The following is a 26,128-nucleotide window of genomic DNA, read 5'->3' as shown; positions in this document are numbered from 1 at the left end:
TCGATGATAAAATTTAATTTAAAAATTAGGCACAGTAAGAGAGTAATAATAACTAATAATAAAATAGAAAAGTTATAATATTCTGTAATAAAATCATTTAAAACTTATAAATTGTTGATTTCTGGAATTTTCCATTTAATATGCTCCAGATCATGGTTCACTTCAGGTAACTGAAATGACAGAAAACAAAACCATGGATAAGGGGTGACTAGTGTAACTTAAAAAATTAATTCCTATGTCCAGGATCTAAGCAGAAAATGGACTGAGGTCCGTCAGGTGCTTCCAATGAAGAGACATAGTGCAGTGGATTCCCAGCCATGGCTGCCTGTGAACATCGCCTGGATCTTTCAGAATTCCTCTGTCTGAGGGTGGTAACAGGGTGAAGGTGAAAATCAGTGATAAAATTTATAGAGGTGTAGACAGGGCTAAGGAAACCAAAAAGGGACGTTGAGGCACTTATTTTATAAATGAAGACTCAAGCTTAATGAGGAAAGTGGTTTGGGGTGGCAGTTTGTGGCTGAGAAGAGGTTCGAGTCATTCACTGGTTTTCAATGACTTTTATCACTATCTATTCTCATACTTGCCTTGTTCTCTGCTCCTTGCTGCCTGCCAGATTAGTTGTTCTCTGGAATAAAATGTCCCATTCAACCAAGCCCGCGGTTAAATTCACCTTCGAAGTAGGCATAAGATGCTCCTCCTTTTAAAATCAGACCAAATGGATTAAGGTCAAAGTTCTCTTTATGTCTTCAAATGAGTTATGGCTTGAAATAAAACCTGTCTAGTTTTGGAATAATAGAAGACAAATGATGCTTTCTCTCTCCTTCCCATTTTGCAGATAAGTGTCTGGACTTTTCTAGAAATAAATTAACTGGAAGCCAGAAAGACAGATATCATATCTGCTGATGTGTGCTCTGGGCAGAGGACCTGGGATGGGGGAGGGGGCTGGAAGATGCTGACCTGGGTTTGAAAGCTCTTTCCATTGCGGAGATAATTATTACATTCTAGCCTTAACTAATGCTAAGAATTCATCTGACACTAACTGTTGGCTAGATTATGAAACATTAAAGCTTCTAAAACTACCAGAATGAAATGGTCTTCTGGTTTTGAAACAATAGTCATAGAGTTTGTCTTGAAAACCCTTTATATTTTTCATAATTCTCTTCCATGTCTTAACTAGCTCACTGGTCCATTCAGTTTTAGGCATCTTGCATAACCTCATACTGAATCCTCTTCCTTTCCAAAAGGAAAAGTAAAAAGAGTAAGATGCTCTGCACGTGGCCAGCAGCAAGCAGGTCACCACACTCTCTAGAGCTCCCTGTTAATGCTTAATTTATTCACATTATCTATCGGGAAACCAAAGACATCTGGGGTGTAAGACCTGACCTGCCTCAATTCCTAGCACAGAGTACGAGAGCCAGCAGATATGGATGTGCTCTGTTTTGAGGTTTTCTTGTTGTTTGGTTCTGTTTTGTCATGATTTTTTTTTTTTTTTGATAGCACTGGAGATTGAACCAGAATTACTCTATCACTGAGCTACACTGCAACCCTCAATGATTTTTCTTTATTTTGATACGTGGTCTCATTAAGTTGCCCAAGATGGTGTCAAACTTGAGACTCAGTCTCCTGAGTCACTGGGATCACAGGCATGTCCACAACACCCAGGAGAATATTTTTTAATGGAATTTCAATCTTTGCACAACAGATTTACTTTCCCTTCTTCTCATAGCCCATTCTTTAACCTCACTCATTTGTTCAAATTATGATGATATTCAGATATGAAATTTATAGTTATAAATATCATTCATGTGTGATATTTTACATGGAAAGTTCCAAAATGAACCCAAATCAAATGGAGTGAAAAAATGCCATATGGAAGATATCAATAAACAATATAAAATTAAAAACAGTATCAGAGATAACACTTTAATTAGACTTGATCAAGAAATGGGTCAAAATTGGGTCTGGGATTGTGGCTCAGTGATAGAGCACTCGCCTAGTATGTATGAGGCACTGGGTTCAGTCCTCAGCACCACATAAAAATAAATAAATAAATAAATAAATAAAGGTTAAAAAAATAATGCTTTAAAAAATCGTTTAAAAAATAAATGGATCAAAATCAAACGGTTTGTAATTATAAAAGGAAGATAACAAAAACTGATTTTGCACTCGTAATTTTTTATTACCACTTAATAGGGAAAAATCGAATTAAATATCTTTCTTCCCTGACTCAAATTATTTATAAGACAAACATCCAGGTATTACTCAACTTTCGGTTATGCCCTTGAGTTCGAACTGAGTAGGATTTAAGATACAACAGAAAAGAAAACTATGATATAAAAGGATTCAAGTGATGTGTGGGGACAGAGAAAGGAAAGGGAAGAGGGAAGGGAAGAGGGAAGGGAAGAGGAAAGGAAAGAGGAAAGGGAGGAGGGAAGGGAGGAGAAGGGGAGGGAAGGGAAGAGAGGGAAGGAGGGAGCAGGGAACCCACAGTTGGAGGACTTAGAACTAAAATCTCAGAACTTTAGGAACATCAGCAAAGTATCTGACACATTCTCCTCCTACACTCCAGACCTCTGATTGCAGAAAGATCTCGAACCTTTCTGTTAACGTCGCCACCCTTTCTGCGTTACTAATTCTTATTCTTTAAGCCTGGAGCATTCATCCCGTCTAACTTCTCCCGCTACTACTTCAAGTTAGGTTGGTTATCCCCTGGGGCAGCCAAGCCCTCCTTGTGCCCCACCCGCCTCCCATCCTCCCAGCAAACACTTTCTTTCCCAAAAGCGCTTCTGGATCCTCGGCCCAGGGCTCTGTGGACTTCCCTGGCGCCCCTGGAGGGCGGGTGTTACCACCTCTGAGCCACTGACAACCCTCGGTCACTGGGGAACAGAAGCAGGTGGAGAACTGACCAGGGATGTTTCTCCTGGCTCCACAAAGTCCTGGCAGCTTGTGGCCCCGTCTCCCACAACCAGGGCTCACAGAAAAACAAATCTAGACATTTTATTTCAAGTACTCATCTAAAAGAATCCAAGAGCATTGGAAACAAAGTTGAATCTCTGCTTTTTTAGTTTTCTGGGCCCTATCCCTCTAAATCAAACCCCAGAAACAGCTACTATCGTGAATTTGATACATTTTCTTCCAGCTTTATTTTTGTTTATTTACAAAATATTATTTTGCATGCCTTAATATTTACACAGATTATTTGTTAAAAGTTGGCTTTAAAATATATGCAAATGGTATTGTGCTGTATGTTTTATCTTGAAGCTACGTTTTTACCCCTTTCATTTTTGTTAAATTTGTGCATGGTGATACATATGGCTCTAGAGCCCTTCCCTGGTCTACTGTCGTACTCCACTGTATGAATGTAATTTATTCATCTGTTCCTCATTCTAGATATTTTTGAATGTTTCCAGGTTTTTGTTTGTTTGTTTGTTTTGGGGAGGTTTTTTGTTTGTTTGTTTTTGCTTTCTCTTTCTGTTATAAATAGTGCTGCTGCCAAGAATACGTTTTTGAATGTGCCTTTTGGTACACATGGGCACGAGTTTTTTTCTATCTTCTTGATCATGAGGAAAGGACACTTCTAGCTCTTCTATGTATGGCCAAGTTGCTCCTTTGAACGCCTACGCCAATTTATTCTTCCACTAGCAAAGCAAGGGTTCTTGCTTCTCTAAGCCCCAACCACCACTTGATATTTTAAATTCCTTTCGAATATTTTGCCAATCGTTTGGGTTTGAAGGGGACTCATTTTATTTAATTTTTTTCATTTCCTCAACTGTTAGTGAAATCAAGTGTCTATTCGGCTACTATTCAGTTTTCCTCTTTGGAGATGAAGCCTGTCTTTCTCTCTGACTGCCTCTGTCTCGTGGATGTGTTAAGAATCCTTCATATCTTCTTGGCATTTTGATTTTTGCTCGTGTAGTGCCAGGGATGGAACCCAGGGCCTTGGGCATGCTAGACAAGCTCTCCACCACTGAGCTGCCCCCGTTCCTTGTGATCTTCTGATACTAACTCTGGTTTATTGTAGGTATTGTAAATCTATTTGCCACCTTGTCCCCTGTATCCTTTGTCTCTCATGTGTTCTCTGCTACTAAATAATTAAATGTTGACCCAATTGGATCTCTTAATTTTTAATTTACCTGCTTATTAGTTTTCATGTAGTCAAACTTTGTTTTCAAAAGTTAATCCGTCTTTTTAGAGAATCATCTTTTTTAGTTTGGTTTTTCTGCTTGGTTTGGTTTCTATTTTTCTGATTTCTGTTCTTATTAATCCTTTTTTCTCTTTATTTTGGCATCGTCCACTTTTATTTTCCAGTTTTGACCATCTCGTTGATTTGGGTCTTTGAATCAATGTATTTTAATTCTCTCTGCGTCTGCTACATTTGGAAGTGCAGTAGTTGTTGTACTGGTGTGTGGTTCTAGGAATTTCCCTTCATAAACTATGGTACCTTTTCAAAGTTTAAATTTAAACAAAGCAATTCATGTACATAATTTTAGAAGGAAAATAGAGGTTCTCTTCCATCCTCTCTCTCACTGCTCCCTCCCTAACGAGCCAAGTTGGGTTACTTTACCATAAAATTAAGAAAAATAATAATTAAGAAAAATAATGCTTTTTAAAAATTATAGGGCTGGGGTATAGTCCAGTGGTACGCCACATGTTCAGGTGCATCAGACCCTGGATGCAATCCCCAACACCAAGAAAATGAAAAATTAAAATAATATTATTCTATATTATTTAATTACTGTTAAATAAATGCTACTGTTTAAATAAAGATTTAAAATCCTTATAATTATTAAATAATTATAATAAATATAATTATAAATTATAATTACTATTAAATAATGATAATAAATAAATTTATTTACATAATTTATTATTTATATAGAAACAATAATAATAAACAATTATTATTTAAACAAAAATAGAAGTAGTTAACAGCAGCAATTGTAGTAGAGCCTATTAAACAAATAACTTGTGAAAAAATAGAACAATATTTTATAATGTTCTTCCCATACTCTGATGCAGTGACTGAGTTCATCTTTTTAACTCTATTAAATTTGACAAATTTTGCAAGTCATGTTATTGTTTGTTCCTAAAATACACATGTAAGTTTTTAAAAAGAAGAACATATGATAGAACTAATTAAAAAGGCATTATCTATATTTAGTAGAAAATAGTAATGAATGTGGTTTTTTTTCTATCTCATGATACTGTAGGTTATTTTAGTTTTGGGGCTTTTTTTTTTTTTTTTCTTAATACTTCTCTGAACTGTAGGTGGCTGTCTTTTCAGCTCATTTGTACTGCTGTATCACAATGCCTGAAACTGGGTAATTTATAGTGAACAGAAATCTATTGCCTCACAGTTCTGGAGGCTGGACCTCTAAAGTCAAGGTGCCAGCAGCCTCAGCAACGGGTGAGGCAATTCCCTTCTTCCAAGATGGTATCTTAAATGCTGCATGCTCTGGACATGCTGAATCCTCACATGTCAGAGCGTGAAAAGGCTCAGACAGAAAAGAAACCCTTTTATTTAGGCATTAAACCCATCCATGAGAGTGGGTCCCTCTTGGCTTAATCCCCTCTTAAAGGAACCACCTCCCAATACCATTACATGGGCAATTAAATTTCAACATGAATGTCAGAGGCAACAAAGACTCAAGACACTGCACAGCCTTTTAAGAGATCCTTATTTTCTTTCACACAGTAGTAAAACTGAGTTGGGTCAAATGTAAAATTCACTTTGATTTGCAACTCTGCTGTTATCCAGCCAATGTCAGGCTGATTCCCGGTGCCAATGTACATATCCTCTCAGCAAAAGCATTTGAGTATGGAATACTTAGGATTTTACTCACTGGCAACAGCAGGTCTTTATGTGTAAGAATTAATTCTCCAAAGTCTCCACTACAGATGTCCATCAGGTTCTTTGCATCTAGAAATTCATCGCCATGGCTATACGTCTCTGAAATGCCCATGGTTTTTAAACACTGCAAAGCACATAGGATGTCATTGTCAGTAAAATTTCTCTTCCTCAGGGAAATGGTTTTAAAACACAGCAGGAATTTGTACTTTTGAAATCAAAGTTCCAAATAACTTACAGTGTTAGTAAAGAAATTGAGAACATCCTGTGTGACTTGGCTGATCTTTCCTAGAGACATTTTTCTCTTTTCCTTTTCCTGCTGTGTCTGCCCCAGCCTTCATAGGATTCTGACAACCAGGAGCAGTCCCTTCGATCTCGTCCACGCTTCTCATGGTTTCTTCAAAGAACATCAGACAGTTTTGGGGGGAAAAAAACACATAAATTTGCATGTTACTGTAATAATTTTTTCTTCATTCTCATCCTTGATGTATTTCCAAAGTAGAGAAGGACATTCGGATTCTACACTTTCAAATATGATTTTCTGCAGGACAGTGTTTTAACCCAGTTTCTGTGCCCTGCATTAGTCAAAACCATTTAGTCTAAGGAGTCCATCTTTTTTCACTTCTGTAAATCAAAAATCCCAGTCCATGCTTAGGCACATTTTGAGGCAAATAAAAAGTCACCAAAAACTTATAATATGCCAGGTAAGCAAATCACACCTCTTTTGGAAGTACAGTGTCCAAGGATGCAAGGCAGTAGGGAGATCATATCTGTTCTATTTGGTAAAAAGTTCATAGATGGAGCTGAATTGGTCAATGTTTATTTTTGTACTGTCTGCTGACTATGTAGAGATGAACAGAGCCCAGCTTGCATTTGCACAAGATATCATCAATCTTTTGTCTTGTGTTTTCTGAAGTTTTATTAAAATTTTCATAGAAATTAAGACAATATGAAACTCCATTTTCAAACCAAAGTACCTAAGAATTAAAGCAAACATTCTCTGTTGCTCTGATTCTCACACTTGAAGGTCCTAAGATCTGATAAGATTGGTTCTATACTGTCAGAGTCAACACATCGTTTATCAAAATTTCCTATTGTGTTCACCTCAGTACATTGTATTTGCAACCTCTGAATCAGGAAATGTAACTTTACCCTGTTTTATAGGGGAATCCAGTACATCATATGATTATATATATTCTTTTATGTGAGACACCCAAAATAATTCAGTGGTCACTATTTTTGACTGAGTATTGGTGTCTGTTGGAGACTAATTTAGAAGTACTGTCTAGCCTCATTGTTTGTGGACTCCATATTTGTAAATTCTTCTAATCCCTAAGATTTACTTGTAATTCCAAAATCAATATTCACAGTGCTTTCACGTTTATTCACAGACATATACAGCATTGCCAAAAATCTGAGTTGTATTTTACTTTTGCTTTCTGTTGGAGATCTCAGCATCTAAAGTGGCCCCCAAATGCAATACTGAAGTGTGTCTAATGTTTCCAAGTGCAAGAAGGCCATGGTGTGTCTTACAGATTACACATGTTGAGATGCTTTCCTCAGACCAGCGTCAATGAATTAACAATATATATATATATTAAACAAGGTATCTTTAAAGAGAAACACGCATTAAATCCTGTTGTATGTTGATTGATTGACCAAAACTTTGTGCCCAAAGTCTCACAGGAACCTGTCCCTGTATTCCTCCGTGCAACAATATTTAGGTATTCTCTAACTCGGCATTCATGGGGACGTTATAGAACATAACCACCATAATTACCAAGAATTGCCTCTGTTGCCTGCCTCACCCTGGGTTTGTGGGATTCCATCTGCTTCTGTGCTTTCACATCACCTCTTCCCCCATATCCAATCCCACCCCAGATCCTTCTCTGCAGTATGCTCAGTTTGGTTTATTTTCCTCCTAATCCAGTTCTGGTCCTTCCATTCACCATTTAAATAAGCAGGGGTCTGTGCTTTCTTAGTGATGTCTAGGTCTTCCCAGCATTGGTGTTATAGCCATTTTCCTTTTCATTGTCTGAACTCTTAGGAAGCATGTCCCACAATCCCAATGTTAAGAATTAAATCAGCACTATCTCAACACAAAGAACTACTGTCAATCCACGGGTCAAGTCAAAGTTGCACACTTGAACCACATCAGTCAACTCACTCACTCAACACTGGATGACCCACTCTGTGACCCACAAGTCATGGTTCAGGGTGGACGATCTATGCCATATTCATCTGGCACTGAAGAGGGTGTTAATTTCAGCACCTATTTTTGTGGAATGCTATATGAGCTTCCTTCGATCTTCTTAAACCATCATGAAAAACCAGAGCCTTATGTGTCCTGGTACTGAAGAATGCCCCAGAACGTGGGATGGACAGTTCTGTGCACACCTGGATAGCTGGCCACCTGGCAGAGGTAGGTGATTCCACCTCTTTTAGCTTGATTTTGTTTGTTTTGTTTTTATTTGTCTCCTTTTGACAAAAAACAGTCATATTACTAGTTGTTGATTTTTTTGTTCCAGATATAATTCATTGTGTTAGTGAAAATGAGAATTTGACTCTCTTTCCCCCTCCTTGTTTCTTAGCTCCAGTGTATTTCTTTTTGTTGCTTTATACATTCACTTCTTTGGAGCAAACCATCCAATGGCTTCCTGAGACGTGGTTCACAAGAGGTGAGCTTTTTTGAAAGAACAAAAAGAGTGTAAAAAACAAAACAAAACAAATTCCACCAAGAGTTTCTGAGTATCACCTCCCATTTGGAAAACACACACAAAATTATTTCCAGGCACTGTGAAACAGTGTCTTTATGAAGGGTAAAAATCTCATCTCAAGCACACACTCCTTCAATTTATCCCCCAAAGGGAACTAACCATAAGTACCAAAAACTAAATCAAGATATAAACACCTCCATTATTTTTAAAATGTCTTTATTAGTGCATTATAGTTATACATAATAGTGGGGTTCGTTCTGACATATTTGCATATACATGGAATGTAATTTGCTCCCTTTCGGTCCCCAGGACTTCCACGCTCCCTCTTTCCTCCCCTGTTCTCCTTCCTCTGCTCCGCTGGTCTTCCTGAACACCTCCATTATTAAGAAGAGCTCCAAGGCACTTAGGTTGCCAGAATGTCTGCACGCTTTGCTCCCTCTATGTCCGCATTCTCAAAAGCCTTGCAGAATCACACCCTCAGTGTCATCAGCCATCCGTCCCCTTGGTGAGACTGTGTTAAATGGCGCAGCTCAGCTTCCCTGGTCACTGGAGCTGAACTGTCAGTACGAGGATTTCCTAGGTTAAGGGTGAGAGACAGGAGAGCGGAATGGTGATATCTTACAGAAGCATCACTTTCTCTTACAAAACTGGTGGTCATGTGCTGGAGATATAGCACATCACGTGGAGTGCCAGACTCGTGTGCCAGAGGCCCGGGTTCGAGTCCCAGCATGGTGGGATTGTGGAAATAACAAACAAAACTGGCGGTCTTGGGCTGGGGTTGTGGCTCCGTGGTAGAGCGCTTGCCTGGCATGTGTGAGGCACTGGGTTCGATCCTCAGCACCACATATAAATGAATAATAATAATTAAAAAAAAGGTCCAACAACAACTAAAAGATATTAAAAACAAAACAAAAACTGGTGGTCTTGACAGACTCCTCAATTTTGCCCAAAATGCAATACTCACCCTTTTTTGAGAGCGCCATCTGCTGCTGCCTCTGACTACTGCCTTCTCTCCAATTTGTTTAGCCCACTCCTGGTAAGAGATGGGAAAGGGAAGCCTTTCTCTCATTCAACCAAATGCTGATGAAGCACCTATTGAGTGTCAGTCATTTTTCCAACGCTCTGGAAATATATTACAACAGACAAAATCTTTTTGTCCTCTATGTCTATGGTCTCATTTAATTATATCTATGTTAAATAACACTAGAGGATGGTATCAAAGAAAAACTGACAGAATCAAATGGCAAACGCCAGGCATGGGGGGTGCACATCTGTAGCCCCACCTACTCAGAAGACTGGGTGGAGGAGGAGGATCTCTTGAACCCAGGAGTTCAAGGCCAGTCTAGAAAACAAGACCCATCTTCTTAAAAATAAAAAGTAGAAGCGGGCTATTTTATATGGTGTGGCCCTGGAAGACCTTTCTGTCAGTTATTTCTGAATGCAGCATAGGTCTTGAGCCATGTTGATATCTGGGAGAAAAATATTCCAGACCTAAGATCACCGATTGTGAAGAACTAGGAGAAAGATCTTTCCGAGAGATAGCAACAGATGTAAAGGTCATGATGTAGAAGCACACGTGGCGTCTTCCAGGCCCAGGGGAGGAGGATGGTGCACCAGAACAGAGTGGGAGGTGGGAGCTGAGGGGCAAGCCAGGGCCAGGCTGTGGGGCCCCATGCTGGCTCCAGTGAAGACCCCGGCTTTATTCTAAGTGTGATGGGAAGTCACTGGGCAGTTTTGAGCAGAAAAGTACCATAACCACATTCAGACTTTGAAATTGCTTTACCATATGGGGGAGCCAAGAACAGAAAAATGGACAGAATCAACAGGAAGTAGGAGTATAAAAAAGTGATTTATTAGATTGGCTTATGCTACCAGAAGCTGGATAGTCCACAGGCTGGAGAACTGGAGAAACCAGTAGCCCTGTAGTCCAGGAGGTCACAGAACAAGAGGATCAACAGAGCTACCCTAGTCCGAGACCAAAAGCTTCTGGAAACTCCCTGGAGAATCACTGGCAGAGTCCGCTTTGGAAGAGTGAAGAAGCGAGAGTCTGATATCCTCAGATGATTGAAGCAGCAATCAAGAACCTGTTCAAAAAGAGCTGAGCTTGCATCTGCATCTGCTCCCTTGATATTCTAACTTTAATTCCATCCAAGTCACCATCCTATTGGGTGGTGCTGCTCACACTAGGGAGGGTCTCCACTTCAGTTTGCTATCCCACATGCCAATCATTCCTACACACACCCTCATGGACACACCCAGAAGTCTCTTAATCATCAGCATCTCTTTTATTTTGGAGGAGGGGTACGGGGGATTGAAGTCAGGCGCATTCAACCACTAAACCACATCCCTAGCTCTATTTTGTATTTTATTTAGAAACAGGGTCTCACTGAGTTGCTTAGCACCTCACTTTTGCCGAGGCTGGTTTTGAACTCACGGTCCTCCTGCCTCAGTCACCCAAGACACTGGGATTACAAGTGTGCATCAACTTCGCTCAGCAACCATCAGCATCTCTTAACCCCATCAAGTTGACAATTCAAATTAACCAGTACAGGCTAGCAATAGAGTTAGAGGAGATTCTGGATTCTGTTATAGTCAAAAAGAAAGATGAAAGGGTGTGTGAATGGTTTAGAAATTGAGTTGAGAAAAAGACAGATGTCAAGATGATGTAGGATTTTGACTCAAGCAGTAATGTAAATGGCGATACCATTTTCTGAGAATGAGCATTCTGGTGGAAAGCAGGTTTGGAAACAAAAATAAGACTCTGGTTTTGAACAACTTGATTTTAGATGTCTTTTAGAAAATCAAATGGTCATATGGAGTAGCAAATGGAAAGCAGGAGTTCACAGGCACCTGAGCTCAGGATGCAAACTTGAGGGTTATGAGTGCACGTTTGGAGCTCTGGATGGAACTGGATGAACTCTCTAGGCGTGCAGAGGTGTGAATAGAGAAGAAAAAAATCTGGACATGTGGCCCTGTGCTCTTGAACATTTAGATTAGGAAAGGCAGAGGATAAAGTAAGAAGACTGGGAATTAGTAGCCACAAAGAAGGGAAGCAAATGGGAAGCCCTCAGTAGGGAGAGACTTCAGTGTAAACTGATCTCAGCTTTACCAAAACCAGAGGCAGGAGGCCTTGCAAGGGCTGGGCGGGGCAAAAGGGAGGCGTGAGGGCAGGGAGGTGAGGGAAGCCTCGGTCACCTCATGAGGTCGTCTCTGTCCCCCAGGTGGTGCTTATGGATGTTGGGCTTCTTCCTTCCTGCGGAGGACAGAAGACGGGGACTCTGTCCTTTTTGAAGGGATGGCTCCCAAGTCTTTTAAGAAGACATTCTTGAATTGTAAGACTTCTATCTCAAGGGGTAGGAAAAAGATTTATAATGGCAAGTGTTCTAAAGGACATACTATCAGAAAACAAAGAAGATGGTCAGGTTTTGACTAAAGCAAACAGTGAACTCCTTTGGCAGTGCAGAGCTTTCTCAGGCAGGAGACTTGAGAGGACTGGGGCCAGTCCATCATGGTGGGGCTCGACCTTGAATTGTTAGAGACGGTACTTGTGTTCATGTTTGTTAAATCCTCTTTGTGTTGGGGTCAATGAAACAGTGTGTGCTGAGAACCTGCCGTTCTCGTAGACCAAGGTTGAGGTGTTTTGTCTAGAAAGGGCTTGGCGGAGCCTGGTTGGAGTGTGGACAAGAAGGAAGCTCTTGTCACTGGCAGGTGTGCGGCTGGATGGGGAGGGCGTGCTCGAGGAGGTGGAGCTGATACCCAAGAGTGGAAAGCGCAAGCGGACTCCAGAGGAGGCTGGCCCTCCCTGGCTCACGCCCCTCCCCCTCTGCTGTTCCCAGATGTACACGCCCATGACGTGCTACCACATGAGCTGTGATTCGGGGCTCTGTCTCCCAAGGAAGCCATGCTATGGTTCTGGGTGACTGTCCGCGTGTGAGCTCTGGGGTTCTCCAGCCTAGTTAGCCACCCCCGCCACCAGGGACCAGGGAACAGCTTGGGGTTTCTCACCATCACCTCACTGAATATCCAGGGGAGCAGGCTTCAAAACACTCATTCAGAACCTTTGTGTGCCATCTTAAAACCCAGTTTCCTTCCGGGTCATGTAAGAACATTGTACAATTTCATAGTACATTGTACTGGTTCCCTGTGTGCAATAGCCCAGTCCCCAGGTCTCAGACCTTCTGTTAGATCCTTCTGAGCCTGAAGAGAGATGTACTCATCAGGACACACAGGCACCAAGGTAAGATGGCAGTGCCTTCTGATTGATCGGGCACTGGGCTAATTGTTCAGTCATAAAGAGCCAATTAATTTCTCAGTCAACCAACTTAGTTTTTAAAAGTTATTTTCTTGAGCAGACTGGTTATCTTTTCATATAAAATTTAGATTTCTATTCTGGTGACAATTTCATCTCTTCTGAAGGAGACAAAGGTTTTGTCATTACTAAGAATCACATGACTTTTTATATTGCTTATTTAGAGTCTTTACCAGGGACAACCAAATCACACTTTAAGCTCAACCCCAGCAATTTTTTTTTTTTTTTTTTTTTTTTTTTTTTTTTTTTTTTTTTTTGCGGTGCTGGGGATCGAACCCAGGGCCTTGTGCTTGCACGGCAAGCACTCTACCAACTGAGCTATCTCCCCAGCCCTCAACCCCAGCAATTATTTGGATCTTTACTATTCGCATATTTGCTTTCTCCTTTTCTTTGCCTTTGTTCTTATATTTTCAAATTTTACTCTCCTATACAGCCTATCTTTTGGCCACCTGCATATTTTTAAACCTTACATAAAAAAAAAAAATCCTGCTAATTTTTTAGAGAAATTGACCAACTAACTTGAATGAACAAATAAAACACCTTGTGATTTTGAGAAGACTATATTCTATTTTGTATAAAATCTCTCTCTCTGGGTTACTGATGACTACAAAAATAATTGGAGACCTCTCTTATACCAGTAGTGTAGCAAAAATCATCCTTGCTGCCAACTTCTGTTGGAAACTTTGTTACAAACTGTCTTAGTTTCTGAGTGTGCATGTGTGTTTCTATAAAATTCTTTCACTTTAGCATTTTCCAAACTATGTAATAAAAAACTAGCATTAGACAGCAACCCAAATGTCTACCAACAGGAGAATGGATAAACCATGATATATTCATACAGTGAACTGCTACTCATAAATAACAGTGATCAACTATTGATACAACAGATTGATAAAGCTTCAAAACATTGTGTAATAAGGAATGCATGCCATATGATTCTCCATCAGATTGGTGGTTGTCCAGAGACCAGGAGCCCCGGTGGAGGGGTGTCGCTCCCGCCAGCAAGAACGACCCGGAGACGTGATGGGTGGCAAACTTCCCTATTAACAGCTGATTCTTCTTTTTATTTCTTCCCTTTCTGGGAAGTTATTGTCACTTATATAGGTTATATCAACTAATTAGAATATTCACGATATGTGGGGAAAAGATAGACGTATATGGGTATAACTTGAAGCACCTAAGAATCATGCAAGAATCATGCAGAGGCCTTGACCAATTACTGAGACTTCCTCAAGGTGAAGTTAGTTGTATACGTGCAGAATAGCAGTTTTTCAACTGCACTGGCAGCTTGCCAGGCGCCATCTTGGCCAGGCTCCACCTAGGGCCAGGGGTCCGTACGCAACCCCGACAGTTCCCCCTTTTTTCTTTTAAAAGAAAAGCTCGGGACCAAGCCTGTCTTAGGCGGAGTGGTCAACCACCGTCCTTACCCGTCATCGGATAACTGCAGAGCATGCTACAGCTCCTGTCTTAGGTTGGTACGGCGTTACCTACTACCTTACCCGTCTGGTCAATGGTCCAGCCTCGCGAGCCACACTTGTGGGGAGCTGCCGGCCTCTAGGGCAGCCATGGCCTGATGGAAGATGATACGATCTCTCGCTTGATCTCGGCGCATGCGCATGATAAGGCGTGTGAGGAAGATAACAGTAATAACCATGAACATACAAAAGGCTCCCATACCTGCCCATTGCTTACAAAGCTGAAAGAGGAGGATAGCCAACTTAGCACTTCGGACATAGGGGCTACATTAACTCTAGTAGCATTGAGACTAACAATTTGAGATCTAAGAATAGCAGTAAGATTATCAAATTCGTAAGACCAGTTTGTTTGTAGCTGAGCAGACAAGATTCTAGACAAGTTTGCTGCATAGCTGAAGTTATGGTAAGCTATGGGTGTAACACAAAGTCCTCTTAGGTGATAAATGCATCCTACGCTTAACAGTTCCTGCAAAATGTCCATTTGTTCCTGGAGTAAGTCCACTCGCTGGTTCATAAGGAGTATGCCTGCTGTTAGATGTTGGTTTAGGGTCTCTTTAGTCTGTAAGGCTGCAGCTATATTTTCGGCCAAGTGATTGACTGCTGTTGCTGTAGGTATGGCAGTTGCTAGTGCTGCTGTTGCAGAAACCACTATTGCAGTGACCATAGCCGCTGTGATGTCAAATTCTCTCCTGTTTCTTGATAGTAACACTGGCAATTTTGCATCTGTAAGAGAGACTGGGACTGGTAGGAAGGTAGGAACACACATTAAGTCTGCCAGCAGGAACCTAGAAGCATTTTAACATTGAGAGATAGCACAAATCTGAAGTACAATTGAGAGAAGCAGTTGTTTTGTTACATAGTTGAACTGTTCCTCCTAAGAGACTAAAAAGAGGTAGTAAGTTAGTTTATTCCGTGGAAACACACAAACTGAGCCGCAGCTCCAGTAAAGCACCGGGTTACCCTTATTACCCACAGTTAAAAAAAAAACCCCAAACAAAGAGACAAAGAGAAAGTTTATCTTTAGGGGACCTGAAGGTCTCCTCTATTCCCCCTTTTTGTTTATAAAGAGCATTTTTGAGGGTGAGATGTGTATGTTCGACAATACTTTGTTTTTGTGGGTTATAAGGTACATCTGTGGTTAGAGTTATTTTAATTTTAGTGAGGAATTGGTTCTTACCAATTTTAGTTTTTAAAGAAAAATTTAGACTTTATAATGTAGTACAATCTTTAACAGTTGCTTAACCATAATTGTATAAACCCCTATTTTTAAGACAATTGTTCTAAAGAATAAAACTTAAGAGACACAAAGTTAAGAATGAATTGGTGTTTCTAAGAAATCCTTGTCATTTTACCATGTCATTTTACCATATAGATTAAACTTTGGCTTATATCAGAACATTAGTATTTCACCTTAGGAAAAACCTTAAATAGCTTTAGCTGATTTACATACATACAACCAACTTAGTTACACATAGACTTGTTGAAACTTGTCCTTTATTACACACAGACTTTCTTATCCAGAAACATTTTCTTTTCCTTTTACTAAATATATTTCTATACCCAAAACCTTTTATTTATTTATTTATTTTTTTATCTGTTGACACCTTTTTGTTCACATTTTGAAACAACTCTTATGAAATTTCTGAATTTAGATAAATCACTCTATTTTAATAAGATTAAATATTTTGTTGTTTATAGTACTCTTAATTGAAACACAGTTGAAACTTTTGGGACCCTTTATATGTAGAATTTCACTTGTTAGGACATAACTTTTAGTAACCTTGTTTTTAGTTTAGTGATGACACAAAGTAAGTTTAAACCCTTTTTATTTACCAACCTATGAAAACACCAATAATGTTTAAGTATGATACCCCATGGAATTTGAGGAGTTAAAAGTACTTGATGTTATTTAACAATTAGCATTTCAACTTTGTAAATTAACCAGACGTCTCTACAAACACATTTGAGTAATCCCATACATGTTAACTCCAATTTATTTATTTTATAAAAACCAAGATATCAGACAAGTGTCCTGAACAGGATCCGTTGCCTCTTTCCTGCTGAAGAAAAGTCCTAGAAGCAATTGATATTAGACATTGTTTAACATTAACATTTCATTAGTTTGACCACCTGGAGACTTGTAAGTTATTTTTAAAAATATTTTACTTTTATTAGTTTACCCAATTTAAATTGAACCCTTTTAAATCACGTGAATAAAAGTATTTGGATCCATTTTTAAATTTTAATTTTAAGAGCTCTCAGTTTTGATGCAGATAAGACATAACACCAGACAGTACGACATACAAATAACACAAAATCAAAGGCCTTGTAATTTATAGGTAAATGTTCATTGCAATGAAACAGCTGTTTAAAAACTTCAGTTGAATAAAAAATAGAACTGATCAAAAAGAAAAAAAATCATTAACCTAGGTATGCAGGATCAAAATTATGAGCTCAAAAATACAGCATTAAAGAAAAAAAAAACAAAACAAAACAAGAATCCTGAAGAATAAGTCAGTTTTATGCAGCGGCCCAGGAATTTAAAACGGACACTTTTTTTCTTCTTTTCTTCTTATCTTTAGGTTACCCCCCTTTTCTCCTTGAGACGCTATAGTCACATTCCAATGTGGCAGGGGGAGGGAGGATCACCCAGGACTTTTTAACCCCTTTTTTGCCTGGTTGAGAAATCAGGTTAGGTTTGAATGCAGAAAATCACAAAACATTATTTTTTACTACTTTTAAGGAATGGAGCTGCTGAGCTCTCTGCCTAGGGGGACCCTCCCCTAAACTGATTTTTCTCTTTGTGCTCTGTTTGTGGTTTTATTTGTACTTTCTCCTTTTTTTTTTTTTTTTTTTTTTTTTTTTTTTTTTTTTTTTCACTGCGCCACTGCATATTTTTGTAAGCTCAACTCTTTTGAGTAACTCTTTTTTTTTGTAACGCCTTTTTTTTGTCTTCTAGCTGCTGCCCTATGCCCTCCAATTCCCTTAATGCCTGTTGACTAATTGAACCAGCTTGAGAACACTTTGTTTCTTTACTAATTTTATTTAACTCCATCTCTGAGAGTCCCTCTTCGCTCTCATCAGAATCTGACTGAGCGCTAACAGAGCCCTTTTGTGACTCTTCTTTTACCTTTTCTAACACTTCCTCTCCCTGCGCAACTGCCTTTTGTAAAGCCTCCCGAGGGGAACGCAAACAAGTTCTGACTAATGACCAAACTGCTAACGTCCCTGGGAGCGTTACCGGACAGCGCTTTAAATCTTCCCCCGGGTGTTCCCACTGTGAGATAGTTAACAATCCTTCTTCCAGAAACCAAGGTGAAATCTCCTCTACCTGCTTTAAAAATGCCCAAGCAGTTTGTCTTTAAGGAAGTGCCGTTAGCTTTAAGAATTTCTTTCAAGGGACCTTCCATTCTACATCTAGCAACCTCGTTCCCCATTTTTTGAGGAAACTTTCACCTCTCGTTCCTAGGAACTTTATCACAATCACAATATTATCGTCTCTAGGAAACCTCCCTGTCCACTGACAGATCTGGGTGCACACTTTCACCGATCCGTTGCTCACCTCACTCACCTCTCCGCGGCACGTAAGATTCCCGGGGTTCAGCACCACTTGTCGCTCCCGCCAGCAAGAACGACCCGGAGACGTGATGGGTGGCAAACTTCCCTATTAACAGCTGATTCTTCTTTTTATTTCTTCCCTTTCTGGGAAGTTATTGTCACTTATATAGGTTATATCAACTAATTAGAATATTCACGATATGTGGGGAAAAGATAGACGTATATGGGTATAACTTGAAGCACCTAAGAATCATGCAAGAATCATGCAGAGGCCTTGACCAATTACTGAGACTTCCTCAAGGTGAAGTTAGTTGTATACGTGCAGAATAGCAGTTTTTCAACTGCACTGGCAGCTTGCCAGGCGCCATCTTGGCCAGGCTCCACCTAGGGCCAGGGGTCCGTACGCAACCCCGACAGAGGGGGACTTCATGGGACAAGGAAACTGTGTCACTTGTTTGAATAGGTGTCTCTCAGAGGCCCATGTCTTAAAAACTTGGTGCCTAGTTGGCACTCTTGAGAGGTGGTGGAAACCTTTAAGAGGTAGTGTTTACTTGGGGAAAATTAGGTCACTGCCAGCATGCCTTTGAAGGGAATATTGGGACCTGGTCCCTTCCTTTCTCACTTTGCTTCCCGGCCACCATGAGCAGGACAGGTCTCCTCTGCCATGTGCTCTTACCATCATGTACTCTGCTGTCACAGGCCCAAAGAAACAGGGCCAACATGGACCCAGACCTTTGAAACTAAATGAAAGTCAGCCTTTCCTCCTTCCACATTGATTAATCTCAGGTACTTTGTAACAGTGATAGAAAACTGACTAACACAACAATGTTTGTTCTCATGATAAGGTTTTGCAACTATTGATGCAGTTGCCATAATGCATCAATAAAATTACATTTTGTTTATATAAATTACACCTTATAATGTGGGTGATTGTTTTTAAATGAGATGCTGACACGTGTTCCACAAAAAAGGGATGAAAGTGTGAACTACAGGAAACTGAAGGATGAACATGTTCATTTATACAGGACCACCCGGACCTCTGCTAATGTGAACTGAAGTCAAGAGGCTTTTAATGCTCATTAAAAATAGAAGAGGAAGTGTTTCACCAGGCAAGTACCTGCTTTGAATAGTTTGAAGTACAAATCTATCTAGGGGCAACACCACCATGCTGTACAGACCTTGTTCAGAAAGAATACTGTGCCACAAAAAACATAATGCACAACAATGACCAATTGAAAATTTAAGTCTAAAGCTAAGTGTCTGGCTCCAGGCTCAGTGGCACACTCCTGTAGTGCCAGCAACTTGGGAGGCTGAGACAGGAGGATAACAAGTTTGAGGCCAGCCTCAGAAACTTAGTGAAACTCTATCTCAAAATAAAAGAATTAAAAAGTCTGGGGATGTAGCTCAGTGGCAAAGCACCCCTGGGTTCAATGCCCAGTACCAAACACCACCACCAAAAAATGGGTCTCAATTTTACGAATTAGTATGAGCATTTTCCCTGGGAGAAATCAATGACATTTTCATGAGGTTTCTTCTTGGAATTCTGTAAAATGCAATGGGCATGGCCTTTGGGTGATGCTCTGGAGACAATTTGGAGCTAACAGGAAGTAAAGACAAAGCTGTGTCAGGGATGACAAATGGGCTGTACACTGCATTTGCCCTGGGTAAGTACAAACCCTCCCAGTGAACACTGGTGTTTTTTGTTTTGTTTTGTTTTGTTTTGTTTATTTGTTTGTTTGTTTGTTGTTTTGTTTTGTTTTAGAAGAGGAAAAGTTTATTCTGGCTCATGGTTTCAGAGGTCTCAGTCCATAGATGCTGACTTCATGGCTCTGGGCCCGAAGTGAGGCAGAACATCATGGTGGAAGGTTGTGGCAGAGAAAACAGCTCAGGACATCACACAAGGAAGCAGAGTGAGCTCTGGTCAATAAGGACAAAATACGTACCCCAAAGGTGTGCCCCCAGTGACCCATCCCCTTCAACCACACCCTACCAGCCTTCAGTTACAACTCAGTTAATCCCTATCAGAGGATAAAGTCACTCATTGGGTTTCACCTCTACACTCTCATACGTTGTCTCATACACTGTGAGTTTTGGGGGGAACTTAATATCTAAACCATAACACTCACGTGAGTTTTAGGGGGACACCTCATGTCTAGACATGAATGTCATATCATGACATTCTGCCCCTGGCCTCCAAAAGCCTATGTCCATCTCACAGTGCAAAATACGTTCAGTCCATCTCTAAGAGTTCCCATAGTCTTAACATTTACGGCATTACCCAAAAGTTCAAGCTCAAAGTCCCATTGAGACTCAGGCAAACTCTTAGCTGTGAGAGTAAAGATCAAAAGCAAGTTACATATACCAACACATAATGGCACCGAGTAAATATTTCCATTCTAAAAGAAAGATATAGGCACATAGAAAGAATGAATGGGACCAAAGCAAGGCCAAAATCCAGCTGGGCAAACAAGTCCTATAGCTTGTTCTCTCCAAAGGCCTGTGTAGCTCCGCCCCGTGCCTTTCTGATTGCAGCCCACATGACCTCTCTCGCTTGTTTCTGCTCGATTCCTTCAGCTTTCCCCAGCAGACATCGCACGTTACTGGCATCTCTTCATCTCAGGGGTCTCCACTGCAGCTTCAGCCTCCTTCCCACATCTTCACTCATCGCCCTCTCAGGGGCAGCCTCCAGGGTCTCTGACCCTGCCATACTTTGCCTGGCCTCCCAGGTTTTTCCCTGAAATCTCAGTGGAAGCTTCCATGACTCCCCTAGCTCCAGCATCTTGCATTCAAGCAGAACCAGCACCGCTCGACTGACCTCAGGTCTGTTGCCTTCTCTAGGTAGTATCCAAGCCTCCTGGGACCAGGAGTGAAGCAGCCTCTGAATGCCTGAGTGGCTGAGCGGGGTGAAACAACTTCCTAAGTCCCCCTATGCAAGCAGGGTGTCCCCAAGGTCTCTTCTCAAAGGAATTCTTACCTTTACACCCTTGAGCTCAAGATAGGTGTGGTTGAGATGCCCTCATGTTTCCTACTTTTCTGAGTAATGTATTTTGTGTTTCTTTAGTAGCTCTACTCTCTTCAACAACCACACCTTCTAGGCCCTAGTTTTACTCACACTTTCTCTGGGCAAACTGCATGTTTTAAAATCTTTCTGCTTCTTTTCTGCTCCTGTTTAATCATAGTAAACAAGGGGAAAAGGTGACAGCAATTTTCATGCCACCCCCTGAATTCTGTGCTGCCTTGAAATTTCCTGCACCAGAGTAATTAGTTCATCACCTTTAAATTCAGCCTTACAGAAAGTCTTAGGACATGAACGAAATATAGTTGACTTCTTTGCCAGAACATAACCCAAATGGCCTCTAGTCCAGTTTCCAATAGAGTTCTCCTTCTGCCCTGAAACCTCGTGAGCCCAGTCTTGACTGTCCACAGTCCTACCGGCATTCTGGTCTTTTTGGTTCCCACAAGAATTACCCAGTAAGTTTGCTTATGACATGCTAAAGCTTTTCCAGCTTGCACCTCTAAACTTCAAAATTCCTGCTCCCACAAACCAGCTCCAAAGGCTTCTGGTCAGGTTCTTTACAGCAACAACCTCACTTCTCAGTACCATTTTCTGTTTTGATTAGCTTTTTTGTTGCTGTGACCAAAAGACCTGAAAAAAACAACATAGAGGAGGAAGTTTATTGTGCTTCACAGTCTCAGAGGTCTCAGTTCATAGACAACCAACTCCATTGTTCTGGGCCCAAAGTGAGGCAGAACATCATGACAGAAGAACATGGTGGAGGAAAGCAGCTCAGGACATGGCAATAAGGAGCCAGAGAGCCTGAATACCAATTCTTTTTTTTTTTTTTTTTTTTTTTTTTGCAGTGCTAGGGATTAGAACCCAGGGCCTTGTGCTTATGAGGCAAGCACTCTACCAACTGAGCTATATCACCAGCCCTGAATACCAATTCTTGATAGTCTTAGTTTTGTGTTTTGTTTGCTTTTTGGTTTTGGTGCTGGGGATGGAGCCAGGGCCCCATGAACACTAGGTGAGTGCACTCTACAACTAAGCTACACACCAGTTCCTGCTCTGTTTTTAAAATAATTAACCAATGTATTGACATTAGAACGCAATGTTTAAGTTCACGTATTTGGGAGTTTGTAGATGGAAAGGTGACTCGGGAGTCATCTACATGTGCCTTTGGGAAGTGAAAAACTATTTCCAATGGTTTTAGTAAGAGAAAAAAAATAATAGATTCAAATACAAATCTACTGAAAAAATTGTTCAAATATTTCAAAAAGAAACCAACTTAAGAAATGATGATAATAAGAAATCCCTTTCCAAAGGATCTATTTTAAAGAGCCCATATAACCAGAAGCCTATATAACCAGAACCACATATAATCTTTTGCACTATTACTTGAAATTATCTGCCTTTGTTACATCTGTTGGTTCTTCTTTGATTCTATTGACATTCAAGTAGTTATATAAAAATACATAACTGTAGTTTCCATTACAGAAATGTGTGAAATAGAAAATAGTTTTTCCTACTCTCACATTTCCTACTCAACACAGCATGAAACATTTCTGTAACCAGACGTGTGTGAAGATTGAACCACACATCAAGCAATTTTCCAGTGGACACCAACTAGGGATCCTGTAACATTGCCCCACCTCAGATGCTAATCCCAGGCCCCAGGTTGTGCTCTGTGCTTCTGACCAACTGGTTGTAAATCAGGGTTCACATGATGCTCTCCTTAGAGATTTGCTGGGGAGGCTCATAGAACTCAAGGAAGACTTTACTTACATTTATTCATTTATTATAGAGGAGATTCCAAAGATCTGGGAGGAACATCAGATGAAGAGAGGCACAGAGAAAGAAATGTGAGAGAAGGTACAGAGCTTCCTTGTCCTCTCCCAACATGCCACCTTCTGGGATCAGCCATGTGTCCAGCAACCTGGAAGCTCTCTGGACCCTGTCACTGTGAGTGTTTATGGAGGTTTCATTACACAGACATGATTGATGAGATCATTGACCATTTCTGATCCACTCAGCCTTCAGTCCTTCTCCCTCCCTGGAGATGGGGGTGAGCAGAGCTGAAAGTCCCAACCCTCTAATCTGTAAGGTTAATTCCCTGGCAACCTGCCCGACCCTGAGCTTACCCAGGAGCCCCAACCATCACTCCTTTGGTGAGCGTGAAAAAGATATTTATCATTTTGGGGATTCCAAAGGATTTAGGAACAGCTTGCCAGGAAAGAGGCACAAAGACCAAATATATATTTCTTACTATAAATCACAATACCTCAAGGATTATGAGGCATAGAAACTGCTGTCCTGTAAGCCTGTCTCCAAGAACCATCTGGATCACATTATACATTGATTTGTTCTCTGCTTTAGAAACAGTTTCTGTTCGGCTGTGACCCCATTAAAAGTATTTAGTAAAGCATGCCAGTCCAATCTATGTGCTTAGTTTTTGGAAATCCCAAATCTAGCAATAAAAGAATGTCATTTGATCCATGTCAATTTATTGTGCACAGAAATGTCATCCTGGGCTAGAGTAGAAAACGATTAGCAATAGCACCTTGAAGTACTCGAAGAAAATGAAGAAAATAAAGATTATAGTTATTTTAATGTCTCTGCCATTTAAACTTATATGGTCTTTTAAAATAAGTAGTGGATTTCCCTAATAGGACTCAGGATTTCATCTGCTCCCAATCTACTGGGTGATATAAAAGTGAGCATTGTCTGCCTAATTCTGACTCTTCCAGCAGACAGTCAGCTGATAGGATCCAGGGCTAGGCTCAGACATCAACCTCCGGTGACAGATGCCAAATGATGGCCACGCATGTACTTCAAGGGCAGAATGGAGTCCAGTAGTAGGGCTCCCAAGGTATGTCTGTACAGTGTCCTTACAGACCAATTTCTACAATGTCACTGCATGAAAACGATTAGTCTCATTGGAAGATAATTGTACTGAGGGCTGGATTAATTTATACCAGTCTCGAAGAGTTGAAAACACTGATGCAGTAATTAAATATGCATGTTCTCATTTCCTGCCAGCTAACAATCAGAATCTCATCCAGGGAAAGCTTGCACCAAATCCACACCACAGAGACAACAGAATCAGCGTTCTGGTGGTGATGTGGCCACTGGCCTTGGTGGACTTAGCGCAGGTTGTATGTTTGATAATCAAGTGAGTTCCTATCAGGATGTGAGACAGCCTCAACCCTTCCAACTCTTCTCCATTTTTCTTTCTAATCAGTCACAAAGTTACGAGTGTTCGTGTTCAAAGAAAATGCTGAGTAAATATCTGTAGATTTTGCTGAGAGCCAAGGGAGGGGAATAAAACTTTCTGAATTCGTTTTAGTTCTCAACATACCGGGGCTCCAGACACACATCAGTTTAGAAAGTACCACTCGGCAGGCCTTCCTGGCTCTCGGTTTCCTATTTGTGAAAAGCAGAGGGAAGCAGGAGTTATCGAGCTGGTTCCTTGGATTGAACTTGGAAAAGAGAATTGCACACGGTTTGATTTTACCACCATGATGAGCAGGATGGAAGCACACAGTCAGGCTGGGACCATTTCAGTGCCTTTCTAAAGTCCTCATGTGTGAAGTCTCATGTTTGTAAAGGTCCTCATCTGTGAAGGTCCCTGTTTGTGAAGACCCACATTTGCGAAGGTCCTCGTGAAGCAGTCAGCCAGCTCAGTCTTAAGGGGTTTGCAAACTGGAGAATTAGGAGTTAAAAAGTACACCAGTCTTCAAGGCTACAGAATTAACACACCTGGAGGCAGGAGACTGAGAAGTCAGCTCAGTCTTCTAAGACTCTCTGGTCAGCAGAGCTACCAAAAAGCCAGAGCCAAGACAGACAAGGTCACTAAAATCAAACCCACTAAGTCAGGACAATAGTCTGTCCCATTCTGAAAATAATATTAGGGACTCTCCCAAATGATAAAAGGCAAATTCCAGATTGTGAGAGGCAATGCATGTGTAGAATAGTCACTGAAGTAGCTAGGTGCATGGGCACATGCCTACAGTGCCAGCAACTCAGGAGGTTGAGGCAGAAGGCTTGCAAGTTCGAGGCCAAACTGGGCAACTTAGTGAGGCCATGTCACAAAAAAAATAAAATAAAAAAAAAAGAGAGACCTGGGGATGTCACTCCGTGGTAGAGTGCCCCTGGGTTCAATCCACCAGTGAAGTAACCCCCCCCCCAATAAAGGTGACTGAAGTAACCCATAATTACATTTACATTATTAGCATAGTAAAAGTCACACCCTGAGGTGGAAACTTCAGATGTTAATGAGACCTGCCTCAAATGAAGAGGCACAATGAGTAAGAGAGCAGATGCAACTAACTCTGCCTCTACATGTGATGACATGGAGACCAGTCCCACCTACACTGTAGACGCCATAAAAGTTGCACACCTTTGTACTCTGCTTGAGTCTGCCTGAGGTTTCTGTGTTTCTGCCTCTTTTGTGAAGGTCTGCGTGTTTTTTGTATTGGTTTTAGTTTTTGCAGTGCTGGGGATGGAACCCAGGGACTCCTTCATGCTAGGCAAGCACTTACCACTGAGCCACACGTTCAGCCCATGAAGGTTCCCGATTGTGAAGGTTTTCGGCAGCGTGCAGGGAAGAGCCAAAAGGACATGGGACCTCCCTTCCTTTACCTCGGCACTTGAGCAGATGGTTGTCCACAGGAGTTCTTCATCCTCCTGTGGGACTGACTATGTAGTAAGAATTCTGATGCCTGTGGACATGTGAGGGTAGGGGACAAGGAAGCAGGCCTCACCGAGCTCTGGTGTGGAGCTGCCCCCACCAGCCTAGCACTTCATGTGAGTCCATCTGGGACGTAGGGCTTCCGGGGGTGGGCATCACAGATGGGGCATTACATACGCCATGAACCACTTCAGAAAGTTTTCATGAAACCCAATTTTAAGTTGATGGACTTAAATTACATAAAGGAAATAGATTCTGTTATAAATTCAGCCAGCGGGATGGCCAGAACCCTCATCTGTGTCATTAGTTTCCCAGCCAAACTGTGGTTGGGTGGCTTACTGGGATGCAATGGATGGGCAGTTGTCCCGGACAGTAGCCCTTCCTTTTCTGGCCCTGCAGCAAGAGGGAGAGGTTGAGAGAGGGGTGTGCACTGCAGCCTCGTGTTGCTCTTCTGCGGTTGCTTTTGAAAACATGCAGTTGCCAACATGTAAAAATTTGAGAAGATTCACATTAAAAATAAATTCTGATTTCTA

This window comes from Sciurus carolinensis, chromosome 15 (assembly GCF_902686445.1).
Source record: "Sciurus carolinensis chromosome 15, mSciCar1.2, whole genome shotgun sequence".
Taxonomy (NCBI): Eukaryota; Metazoa; Chordata; class Mammalia; order Rodentia; family Sciuridae; genus Sciurus; species Sciurus carolinensis.
This window is presented reverse-complemented; position numbering follows the sequence as displayed.